Source organism: Camellia sinensis, chromosome 6 (genome assembly GCF_055761805.1).
Source record: "Camellia sinensis isolate YWXY chromosome 6, ASM5576180v1, whole genome shotgun sequence".
Lineage (NCBI taxonomy): Eukaryota > Viridiplantae > Streptophyta > Magnoliopsida > Ericales > Theaceae > Camellia > Camellia sinensis.
The window spans coordinates 134,354,553-134,367,316 of record NC_138966.1 but is presented as its reverse complement, the minus strand read 5'-3'; positions in this window follow the sequence as shown (position 1 = coordinate 134,367,316).

The window sequence follows — 12,764 nt, the reverse complement described above, 5'->3', positions numbered from 1 at the left end:
TCTCTTCCATACCTGCCATAGGGTGCTAGTTTATCTGAACAACCGGTATATCTGTCCCTGTAGTAGAAACTGAGACCTCAGCCTGACTGTTCACTGGTGGGATGGATAAGGGTCACTGATCTGGTAATCGCTGTACCGATACACTGCGCCTTACTGATCTCCGTCTAATAACCGAGGGTAATGAGTGCAACACTAGTTGTCCGTCTATCAGATCCTCGAATCGATTAAGTCTGTGACCTCTAACCCAGAGTGCTTGGGTAATATCTACTTGGTCGGATGCAATTGTGCTAAACTACCTTGCAATAAGATAAATAAAGCATAATAAGGAAACAATAAGCAAAAAAATAGACAGCATATCGGCTTAAATAAAGACAACATACAGTTGGCATGACAACACACAGTTGGTATTTGTAGGCTGAATATACTATTCTCAAACGCTGTTTACTGTGCCCAAATCGCTGTCCCAGATCTAATACCCTCAGGTAAAACTGATTTCTAACACTGATGCCCTCAGGCCTGATACCCAGACTTGCAAACTGATACATGCATTCCTGTAGAGGCACATTGCAAAAGCACATAGCAAGCAAATGAGAGCCAAAACACCCCTATTGGGGTAGGGTTTCCCTGTCCTATTTTGTCAGGAGCTAGGGTTTCACTACGTACGCAGCAGTTTCAAAACAACCTATAATCGAGTAAGCAACCTGTCCTAGTTTGGAATAGTCACTATGGATTCCGATATGCACTAGGTCGAATGGTCAAAAAGGGTGCCTCGGTAACAACCGAGGTTTGTGTTCCCATCGTGGCAGAGCCCGTAACCGATCTGCCCTATGGCACACAACCTCTAGCAAACTGTTCAGGAATAGCAGACGGCGAACATGGTGTCCTAGGCGCACCAATGCAAATGCAATGCAAAGAAACACATAAGGGTAGTCAAAACAAGACATCATGAGTTCAAGTTAAGTTCTCTAAATCCCCAGTAGAGTCGCCAGAAACTGTAGACCGCCACGGAGAACTTGTAGTAGCCCAGCAGAGGGCGCGAAATCGTTTTGTTCTCTTGGCTACTACAAGTTCAGACTCGTGTCACAGTTCTGAATCTAATCTCACAAAGTGCAATGTGAGACTGATAAATCACCAAAGAGTCCAAATCCGGAAAATCGTTTTGGAAAACTAATTTTTATAAAGAAGTGTCAAACATGGACTGCTTTGATAGATACAGAGTCGCCACCTAAATATTTTATTTTGGGGGAATTTAGGAAACCCTAACTTGTGCCTAAGGCCACGTGTCCGTCATCACCAAAGTTGCCTCGGCTCGGGAACTTGGGTACGAGAGGGGAAGGTCATGCAATGAGCACCCCCGCTCGCCTGATCAAAGATTGGCCTTTACTAACATGATATTTTGTTTTTGAAAACATATGTATTCTTATTCCAGTTATTAACCTAGAATTACTATGTGATGCGCACAGCACACAAGTATAGACTAGATTGCCTAAGTTGGAACAAAACATTTCATGTTCGTTTGTGAAAATGATTTTGAAGTTTGCTACTTGCAAGTAGGCTAAGTCGTGGTTTTGCCACCCTCGAGTGGGCTTAGAAATCGCATTTGATGAATTGTTCTAATTCAAGTAATCCAACCTTCACTCACAGGCATTCAAGCAGTTAATCACTTAAACAGTTAGCCTCATGGCAAGCATGCTAACATAGCAACACTAACACACATGCAGTATGCTAAAGCATAAACACTCACAGTGTACTCCGAGCCAAAACAAAGAACTAGTTAGAAATCATGCATAATCCTAGTTCATATTAAGATGGCTAATGCAACATATGCAAAAATGCAACTCAGATAGGCTCTGCTATTCTAAGATGGCATATGAAATGCAACACTTGATAACATGTTGTTGAACACGTATTCAAGTAAATGTATTAAAATATAATGCAGTTAGTATGATGCGCCGAGCCCGGTGCATGCAATATAGATGAATGGGTGCACGCATGCGAGCATAAGGTATGCTAATTGAAAACATGCCCTAAAACTAACCATCGTAAGCGGTTAAGTAAAAGGGAGAAAAAAATAGAGGTTGGAAGACATGCATCACACACACGCACGCTTATTACAACAGTTGGCCCTCTCGACGGAGGATCCGAATAAGAAGCTAACTAACTAATCTAAACTAATTAAACTAATTATTACATCACAAAACTAATTAACTAACAAGCTAATTAATTAAGTACAAAACGAAGCTAATTAACTAACAAGTTAACTAACTAGCTATTACAACACAAATAAGCAGCTAAACACATTAACTACTTAAGTACAGAACCAAAGCATAAACTAGCTAAGGAAATAAGCTAAGTAAAGCAGTAAAGCAATGTCCTCAGAGGGAGAAGAATGCACGCATGCTCGGTCGCCTCGTTCGGAAATCCGTTGTGATGCCCTGATTTGCCTCTGTTTGCAACTGTTCTCAGAACCTTGCACCAAGCTCCAGCAAGCTTCTAACTCACCTTGGGGACCTGTAGGAGCGTGGCTGACCACCCAGGGATGTTGTCAACCACTGGCCGTGTCACGACCCGAACCCGCCCCCATGGGTTAAGGACGTAACCAGCCAGTAATCCCAAGATTACCTACGGCCTCAAACCAAAACAGACTTAACACATCAGAGTAAAGGGGGCCAAAAGGGAAGCAAAATTTAAAACTTTGTCCATAGAGTTGTGCTTACATGGCACATCAAAACAAACCATACGCATATACGTTAATAACCCACAACGAAATACAGTACCAGAAAATCCTTTACAGACAGGATCATCTAAACTGAGTCAACCCATATCACAACTACATACCGATATACACAAGATCCTTGCCAACAAGACAAAATGTAAATACATGACAAAAGGGCGAAGATGGGTCTCGTGCGTGAGACACAAGGCTGACTCTCCAACTCATGTTGTTCCTGGCAGACTTCACTGGGGCTGGGTTTGGACTTCTCTTGGCTCACCTACAAACACATGAACGAGTGTGAGCGATAGCCCAGTGAATAATGTCGAATACAGAAGTCATACAAATAATATGTAGAACAACCTACTCCAAACGGCCTTGGGCCCAATTCATTTTCATACTTAACAGATATATAGCTAAATATAAATCAAGTGATTGTAACTCCAAACATTCTGGCCTTTGGCCCATTCAGATCTCCATTCTTGTCAAAGCGGCCTTCGGCCCATTTGATTATGTCAAAACGGCCTTGGGCCCAATTATTTATGTCAAAACGGCCTTTGGCCCAATCATTTATGTCAAAACGGCCTTTGGCCCAATTATGTACGTCAAAACGGCCTTCGGCCCATTCGATTACGACAAAACGACCTTAAGCCCAATCATTTATGTCAAAACGGCCTTTGGCCCAATCATTTATGTCAAAACGGCCTTTGGCCCAATCATTTATGTCAAAACGGCCTTCGACCCATACATTCGTATCAAAATGGCCTTCGGCCCCTACATTCATGTCAAAATGGCCTTCGGCCCATTCATTTATGTCAAAACGGCCTTCGGCCCACTCATTCATTTCAAAACGACCTTGGGTCCATTTATGTTTATCAAAACGACCTTGTGTCTATTTATGTTTATCAAAACGACCTTTGGATCCATTTATGTTTATCAAAACGACCTTGGGTCCATTTATGTTTATTCATATCAGACTTACGTCCATAATCCCAATTAGCAATTCATAAAGCTTATAAGGCAATAGACAATTGGACATTCACAAGAATTCAAATATCGATATTACTCACAGTGATCGGCTTGCGGATTTGCCCTGGAGCTTGACCCTACACATTTCATGAACACAAAAGGGTCACTAATAGTTCAATCCGTTCTTTGATTCACATATTCCTCTTTAGGCTTTATTCTTATCTCATTAACGCATTTGCAATGCTTAACATATGCCTAAAAGTGCTTACAAGTGAAAGAGAACGGAAAACAAAAAACAGAACGAGCATACAAAATTTCAGAGAACAAGGTCCCCGCTCGGGCGTTAACTTACCCGCTCGAGCGGACCCTTAAAGCCTGCAAGAGTACTGGTTACCTCAAAATTACGCTCGAGGGTGAGTTAGGGCGCTCGAGCATAAGGCTTGTCTATAAAAGCTCCCCGCTCGAGCGTTAAATATTCTGCTCGAGCGGAAATCCAACTCTGCAAAAAGTGCTGGGAGCACGACTTTCCCGCTCGAGCGGCAATCACCCCACTCGAGCGGACATCAAAAATCTGTGTTTTTCAGATTGAGTTCTTGAGCTCCCTTCAACATTCAAACCATCATTTCTTGTCTTTAATGGCTCCAACATCACATATACTTGTACTAACATGGTATACACACCAAAACACATCTTCATGGAGCCCAATTTCATAAATCAAATACATGCATGGCTCAATTTAATTCAAGCTCAATTCTATCATACACATTCATGCATTCAAAGCTCCTATCTTTAATTATTCAAACATGCATGCTAATCTTGACTTCATTTCTATTCCAAATAATGAAAATGGTGTTCATTCTCATGGAGCTCAACAAAAACATGCTTGCATGTATGATTCAACATTTACCTTTCCATATTCAACTTAATACATGCTTGATTATGCAAAATCATGGTGATCCTACACATGCATGTGCACATTAGCTTCAAATTCATCAATTGTAACACAACTCTTGTTCTTGATCACCAATTAGTCTTTAATTCACAAAATTACAAGTTCAATCTCATGAATTTACTCACCTAGGAGTTTAATCTTCCAAACCCTAGTCGATTCTTGGACTTAATCTTCAAGCTTCCCAAGCCTTGAGCCAAAACCACACAACTCTCTCCCTCCTCTCTCCAAGGTCGACCCCTCTCTCTCTCTATTCTTGAGTTCAAAATCAGTCAAAGTGTTAAAAAGAGGAGGAATTGAAGTGTAATGGCCCTTATCTATAAGCCCACTAACATAATATTTCAATATAAAATATTTGGGCACTAATTCATCAATTAAATCGACTTAATCTGGCCCGAATCAATTTTTCAATTAAATTTTACCGTAGGCTCTAAAAATTACGCTAATCACAAAGGCGTAATCAATTTCGGGTTTTGTGGCCGATAAGGCCTTCAATTTAATTCCCAAGGCAGATTATTCAACAGATATTCCTACGGTGAACAGATAGAACTGCAAAATCACATAATGGCACATAAAGTCATGCTGAACACATAATCATATTCAAATTAAGGACCAATTTAGCATATTACGGAACAGGGGTATCACAGTCTTCCCCCCTTTAGGAAGTTTGGTCCTCCAAACTTAATTTACCTTTAGTCAGGCACAATTCGGAACACTTTCTTATTCAACAGTTCTATTCCTTTTGATAGTTATCTACTCAGTCTCAAAATCAATCAACACTATGTTCTCAATCAGTCCACGACTCAACTTTTTCTCCATACAACGCTTGTATGGTGTCATACCAATCTAGAGTGTAAGCTTTTGTTGTAAGCAGAGTCTGCCAACAATGGACAGGTTTTTCTGACTTTTCGAAGATGTAAAGTACACATTCGGAGCATTTCTCCCAGAGTCTAAATAGTTCCTTCTGACTATACATCAATTTATGGACGGAAAGTAGTGCTGAATCCCATTTCAGTTCCCATTGCCTCTTGAAGGCTTGTCAGGATTCAAACACATTTCAGGATTTCTGTCTAAGCAACAGACACTGGGACCCCATACAAACAAGCAACCTTATTAGTGTAAACAGTGGCCAGTCTACAAGCATCATATGAAAATGTCACAGGGAGGAAACGAGTAAATTAAGTAATTCCTCATACAACAACCCAGACGGGATTTACACCTTGAGTCCTCAAGGTAGCCCCACAATGAAATTCGTAGTCACATATATCCCTATTTCCATTTCGAAATAGGGAGAGATTGAAGCAGTTCCGCCCCTACTGATATTCGACTTCGACCTGTTGGCACCGAAAATATTCAGACACAATTTCACCAATTGTCCTCTCCAAGGTAGGTCACCAACATATTCATTTCAGATGCCAGCTAGCTTTATCATAGAAGTTCGGTCTATTCCCTTGTCACAAAAGTTCAATTCATTCTTCAATAATTCCACAATACACAATCCGATTTGGTATTTAGTTCAGTGACTCATCACAGCTATTCAAGGCCAACCAAAAGTTCACAGGAATTTAAAGTGGATGCAGACAGTGATCCCCGAGTCAACAAAGATAGTATCGAAGCAATTACCCATACAATGCACATAGGCCAATATCCCCCATAATACTGATTGTAAAATACAATGACACTGAGGTAGTAGACTTCTAATAGAATACATGTGTTCTCAATTCATTCAACAGGCTACGGTCTACAATTCAGTTCAATATTCAATTTCCTGCTCCATCAAGTCTTTCCACACTATTTCATAGTCACCTAAGTAGAAGGCAATTCATATACTAATCCCCATGATGTCAAAGATAATATCAAAACAGTCAGTCACATGTTAGACCCAATTTACACATCCTCAGAGCCCCAATCACAGAATATAATGGCACTGAGCAGTTATTCACAAGACGTACTGAATTCGCACATTTTCGGACAATCAGGGTTTTTCAAAGCTTTTTAGATGTTAAAACATTTACATAATACCAAAGGATGACATTCCGAACAGAACAAAGGAATAATTGTCTTGGAATCGAAGCACACCCGTTCGCGACCGTCAGTGGCTGATTCCCGGTCGATTAGGCAAGCCCACCCGTACGAAACCGGCGGTGGCAAAAGGTATCTCAATCAAAGGTGCTACATAGGCTTAACGTCCCCTAGCACGAAAGGACACTCTAAAAATGTCATCAAAGCAACACAACACCATTCCCTATAACCTGATTTCCCCAACATCTGATAACACTGAAACAACCACTCTCTCTTACAAAACGTGTTCTGATCAGTCAAAGACAAATGTTCAGTACTGCTCAAAATAAAATCAATCTACCGTCATCGGTTCTCATAGCGTCAAACGAACAAAATGGAACAACACTTCTTACAACACCCAATCACGGGTTTGTACAATTCGATTCATTTTTAACACATATGTCCTCAATAGTTGGGGATTGGTTCTCAGTGATGTTCATAGTTAGATCAATCTGTTGACAGCCCACAAAAGGTCTTTCAAATAAGTCAAGTATCCCAAACGAATTCAAGTTTTGGGTCTATCAGTTTTTCTGCCAAGAGTAATCTGGCTATTCATTCACAAGCAATTCTTAATCCCCTTTTTACAAAATCAAATTAGATAGAGGGTCTTATCGGTCGATCCAAGCAACGGTCTTTTCAGATTAGATCGAAAAAAGGTTCCATCAAATTATATCAAATGAGGGTTCCATCGGAACAATATCAGGCAAAGGTTCTATTGGATCGAATCAGATAAAAATTTTCTCGAATAGGGCACACTCGGTTCTGTAAGGCATACTTCGTTTGCTTAGGTACATGGTTGATAGTTTCTCAACTGCCCTAAGTTCATCAGTTCTCAAAGTCATATCAGAGTTATTCATCACAACTGTTCATATCAAAGCATTTCAAGTCATGTACAATATGGCATCGACTACATAAATTTGGGGGTAGTTGCATAAATGTGCAGTTATTCAGATCAGGAGGTATGTACCATAATCAATGCAGCAATTCCCAAACAAGTCTTATATACAAGCACATGGTGCACAGTAACACATTAAGCAGAGTTCCTCGGTTGTACATGAGATAGAGTCTGTTACGCAAAAGTTCCAAATTAGTCACAAAATGTAGGTTTATGAGTCGAGCCCAGTATAGTCACATAATCCAGTCAATTTCCTACCAATCAAAATGCATGGTCTCGTAACTTGCAGAGTTTATCATATGGGGTGCTCAACTCAATTATACATTCACAAAGTCACAATTCCAGTGGTTTAGTCATTGAAGACAGTAACATAGCAAATCAACCTGAGCATAGGTTTAGATATATATGTGCATGTGCAGAGTCAATCAATATCCCAAAACGTATTTCACAAATTTCCCAAACGGGGCATATACCTCGAATGAATGCAGTCTCGATCATGTGGGTCTAACCAATTTAGATACATATGCAACAGATATGGAAAAATATGCCGATCCGAATAAAATAATATCCCAAGCAAAGATGTACAAACGTACTAATTCAGAATCAATCAACACATAGGCATTTGTTTATAAACAGTATAGATACCTGGGATAACGGTTACAGTATTCTGAGTGCTTTCTGGGACAAGTACAATTACTCCATCCTGAGTAGCAATTCCTACCACTGGTACGAATCTAGCTGGGGCAGAAGATTTATTCACATTTTGTTCAGTTCGAGGACAGTTCTTTACCATACGGCCCATTTCACCATACCTATAACAAACCCCAGAAATCCGATAACAACTCCTCGATGTTTCGTACACTGGTGGTGGCAAAGGTTCTCGCCGTAGCGGCAACTGACGTTGTTGTCTTAAGATCTTTGCCATTTCTTGTACCATCCTTTCCTGTCTATCAAGTCGGGTTGTGAAAGAGCCTTCCAGCTCGTATGCCCTTAATTTAACCATCCTCTCCACAAACTCTTATTAAATCATGCCAAATACCAGGATTTCCAATACAAAAATAAACACATAGTCACACATACACACGTCTTTATACTCTCATTTCACATATCATACCTAATTAATCACATACGCAACAGATAATTGCATACTTATCAAATACCGCATGCTGAACATTTACTAAGTAATTATATACTCAAATCATGTTCATGTTTCACATAGACACCCGTAGGCAGAATTGAATGCACATAAACAACTTTTCATGATTCATATATTCATGTATGTGCATTATAACAAAACAAACTTGTTGTACACATTAGTGTAACAATTCATATCTCATATTCAAATCATGTGTGGCACTTCCTTTGGCATAACATATCAAGTTGGTCAAGCATATTAAGTTCCATAATGGAACCTCCGATACTGAGTAACAGATCACATACATAGGCCACGATATTGTTTCCCCCGGGCAAGGGCCTGTGCCACGGTATTATTTCCCCCGGGCTAGGGCCTCATGACCATAAGCCACAGTATTATGTCCCCTGGGCGAGGGCCTCCGCTAAGGATACCACAATTATGTTCAAAGAGAATTTGAGCAACAACGTATACCCAACATAGCGTCTCAGAGAACTTGTCATTTCATATCATCAGGAAATAATTGACGCTAAACACAACCTTATAGAGTTCTTATTCACTATCTGATTAAACTTGCATTATACTTTATACAAAAGATTCACAAACTTATATCACATAATTACTCAAATCGAAACACTTAAGCATATTCTTGATGCTTTCAAGGTTCATATCAAAATAGTTAAGCATATTATCAATGCTTCCAATTTCATGTTAATGAATCCTAGATCTCATCTAGACGCTTATTGCTCTTTTTGGACAAGTGTGTGAGTTATTAACTCGTGCTCTGATACCACTCTGTCACGACCCGAACCCGCCCCCATGGGTTAAGGACGTAACCGGCCAGTAATCCCAAGATTACCTACGGCCTCAAACCAAAACAGACTTAACACATCAGAGTAAAGGGGGCCAAAAAGGAAGCAAAATTTAAAACTTTGTCCATAGAGCTGTGCTTACATGGCACATCAAAACAAACCATGCGCATATACGTTAATAACCCACAACGAAATACAGTACCAGAAAATCTTTTATAGACAGGATCATCTAAACTGAGTCAACCCATATCACAACTATATACCGATATACACAAGATCCTTGCCAACAAGACAAAATGTAAATACATGACAAAAGGGCGAAGATGGGTCTCGTGCGTGAGACACAAGGCTGACTCTCCAACTCATGTTGTTCCTGGCAGACTTCACTGGGGCTGGGTTTGGACTTCTCTTGTCTCACCTACAAACACATGAATGAGTGTGAGCGATAGCCCAGTAAATAATGTCAAATACAGAAGTCGTATAAATAATATGTAGAACAACATACTCCAAACGGCCTTGGGCCCAATTCATTTTCCTACTTAACAGATATATAGCTAAATATAAATCAAGTGACTGTAACTCCAAACATTCTGACCTTTGGCCCATTCAGATCTCCATTCTTGTCAAAGCGGCCTTCGGCCCATTCGATTATGTCAAAACGGCCTTGGGCCTTTGGCTCAATCATTTATGTCAAAACGGCCTTTGGCCCAATTATTTATGTCAAAACGGCCTTTGGCCTAATTATGTACGTCAAAACGGCCTTTGGCCCATTCGATTATGACAAAACGGCCTTCAGCCCAATCATTTATGTCAAAACGGCCTTTGGCCCAATCGTTTATGTCAAAACGGCCTTCGGCCCATACATTCGTATCAAAACGGCCTTCGGCCCATACATTCGTGTCAAAACGGCCTTCGGCCCATTCATTTATGTCAGAACGGCCTTCGGCCCACTCATTCATTTCAAAACGACCTTGCGTCCATTTATGTTTATCAAAACGACCTTGGGTCTATTTATGTTTATCAAAACGACCTTTGGGTCCATTTATGTTTATCAAAACGACCTTGGGTCCATTTATGTTTATTCATATGAGACTTACGTCCATAATCCCAATTAGCAATTCATAAAGCTTATAAGGGAATAGACAATTGGACATTCACAAGCATTCAAATATCGATATTACTCACAGTGATCAGCTTGCGGATTTGCCCTGGAGCTTGACCCTACACATTTCATGAACACAAAAGGGTCACTAACAGTTCAATCCGTTCTTTGATTCACATATTCCTCTTTAGGCTTTATTCTTATCTCATTAACGCATTTACAATGCTTAACATATGCCTAAGAGTGCTTACAAGTGAAAGAGAACGGAAAACAAAACACAGAACGAGCATACAAAATTTCAAAGAACAAGGTCCCTGCTCGAGCGTCAACTTACCCGCTCGAGCGGACCCTTAAGGCCTGCAAGAGTACTGGTTACCTCAAAATTACGCTCGAGCGTGAGTTAGGGCGCTCGAGCAGAAGGCTTGTCTATAAAAGCTCCCCGCTTGAGCGTTAAATATTCCGCTCAAGCGGAAATCCAACTCTGCAAAAAGTGCTGGGAGCACGATTTTCCCGCTCGAGCGGCAATCACCCCGCTCGAGCGGACATAAAAAATCTGGGTTTTTCAGATTGAGTTCTTGAGCTCCCTTCATCATTCAAACCATCATTTCTTGTCTTTAATGGCTCCAACTTCACATATACTTGTACTAACATGTTATACACACCAAAACACATCTTCATGGAGCCCAATTTCATAAATCAAATACATGCATGGCTCAATTTAATTCAAGCTCAATTCTATCATACACATTCATGCATTCAAAGCTCCTATCTTTAATTATTCAAACATGCATGCTAATCTTGACTTCATTTCTATTCCAAATAATGCAAATGGTGTTCATTCTCATGGAGCTCAACAAAAACATGCTTGCATGTATGATTCAACATTTACCTTTCCATATTCAACTTAATACATGCTTGATTATGCAAAATCATGGTGATCCTACACATGCATGTGCACATTAGCTTCAAATTCATCAATTGTAACACAACTCTTGTTCTTGATCACCAATTAGTCTTTAATTCACAAAATTACAAGTTCAATCTCATGAATTTACTCACCTAGGAGTTTAATCTTCCAAACCCTAGTCGATTCTTGGACTTAATCTTCAAGCTTCCCAAGCCTTGAGCCAAAACCACACAACTCTCTCCCTCCTCTCTCCAAGGCCGACCCCTCTCTCTCTCTCTCTCTCTATTCTTGAGTTCAAAATCAGCCAAAGTGTTAAAAAGAGGAGGAATTGAAATGTAATGGCCCTTATGTATAAGCCCACTAACATAATATTTCAATATAAAATATTTGGGCACTAATTCATCAATTAAATCGACTTAATCTGGCCCGAATCAATTTTTCAATTAAATTTTACCGTAGGCTCTAAAAATTACGCTAATCACAAAGGCGTAATTAATTTCGGATTTTGTGGCCGATAAGGCCTTCAATTTAATTCCCAAGGCAGATTATTCAACAGATATTCCTACGGTGAACAGATAGAACTACAAAATCACATAATGGCACATAAAGTCATGCTGAACACATAATCATATTCAAATTAAGGACCAATTTAGCATATTACGGAACAGGGGTATCACAGACCAACCACTTTCTATTGCTATAGACCATAAAAAGTGGTCGGCCAGCTAGTTTTTCTAGTCGGCCGACCAGTTGTTACTGCACTCTTCCAGCTTGCTGCAATAGAGAGCAAGAAAAGGCATGGCAATGTATTTGCAAGATATGTGTGCACAACCACCCTCCCTATCATTTCATGATCTCAAGGGAGTGCGGTTCTCGACCCTCGGACCACCAATCACGCATCTCAATGCATGATGGTCGAGAAGCCCAATTGAACAATTCAATGTAAAATGAATGCACACATAAACACGCAAAGCCTTGACCTCTATCATGCTTGATCAAGAGGGTCGACGATCGAGAATTGAGGCGCGTTTCATCACTTCAAGTATGAAACGTCCCTCACTTCTCGTGTTTGGACTAACACCTAATCCAAACAAATGCAAGCAACAATATACATACTCAATGCAATGTAGAACATGGCATACACAATGCAATGTAACAACATGGCATTCACAATGCAATGTAACATGAGATTCTAAACACAATGTAATGCATCCATGCACAATG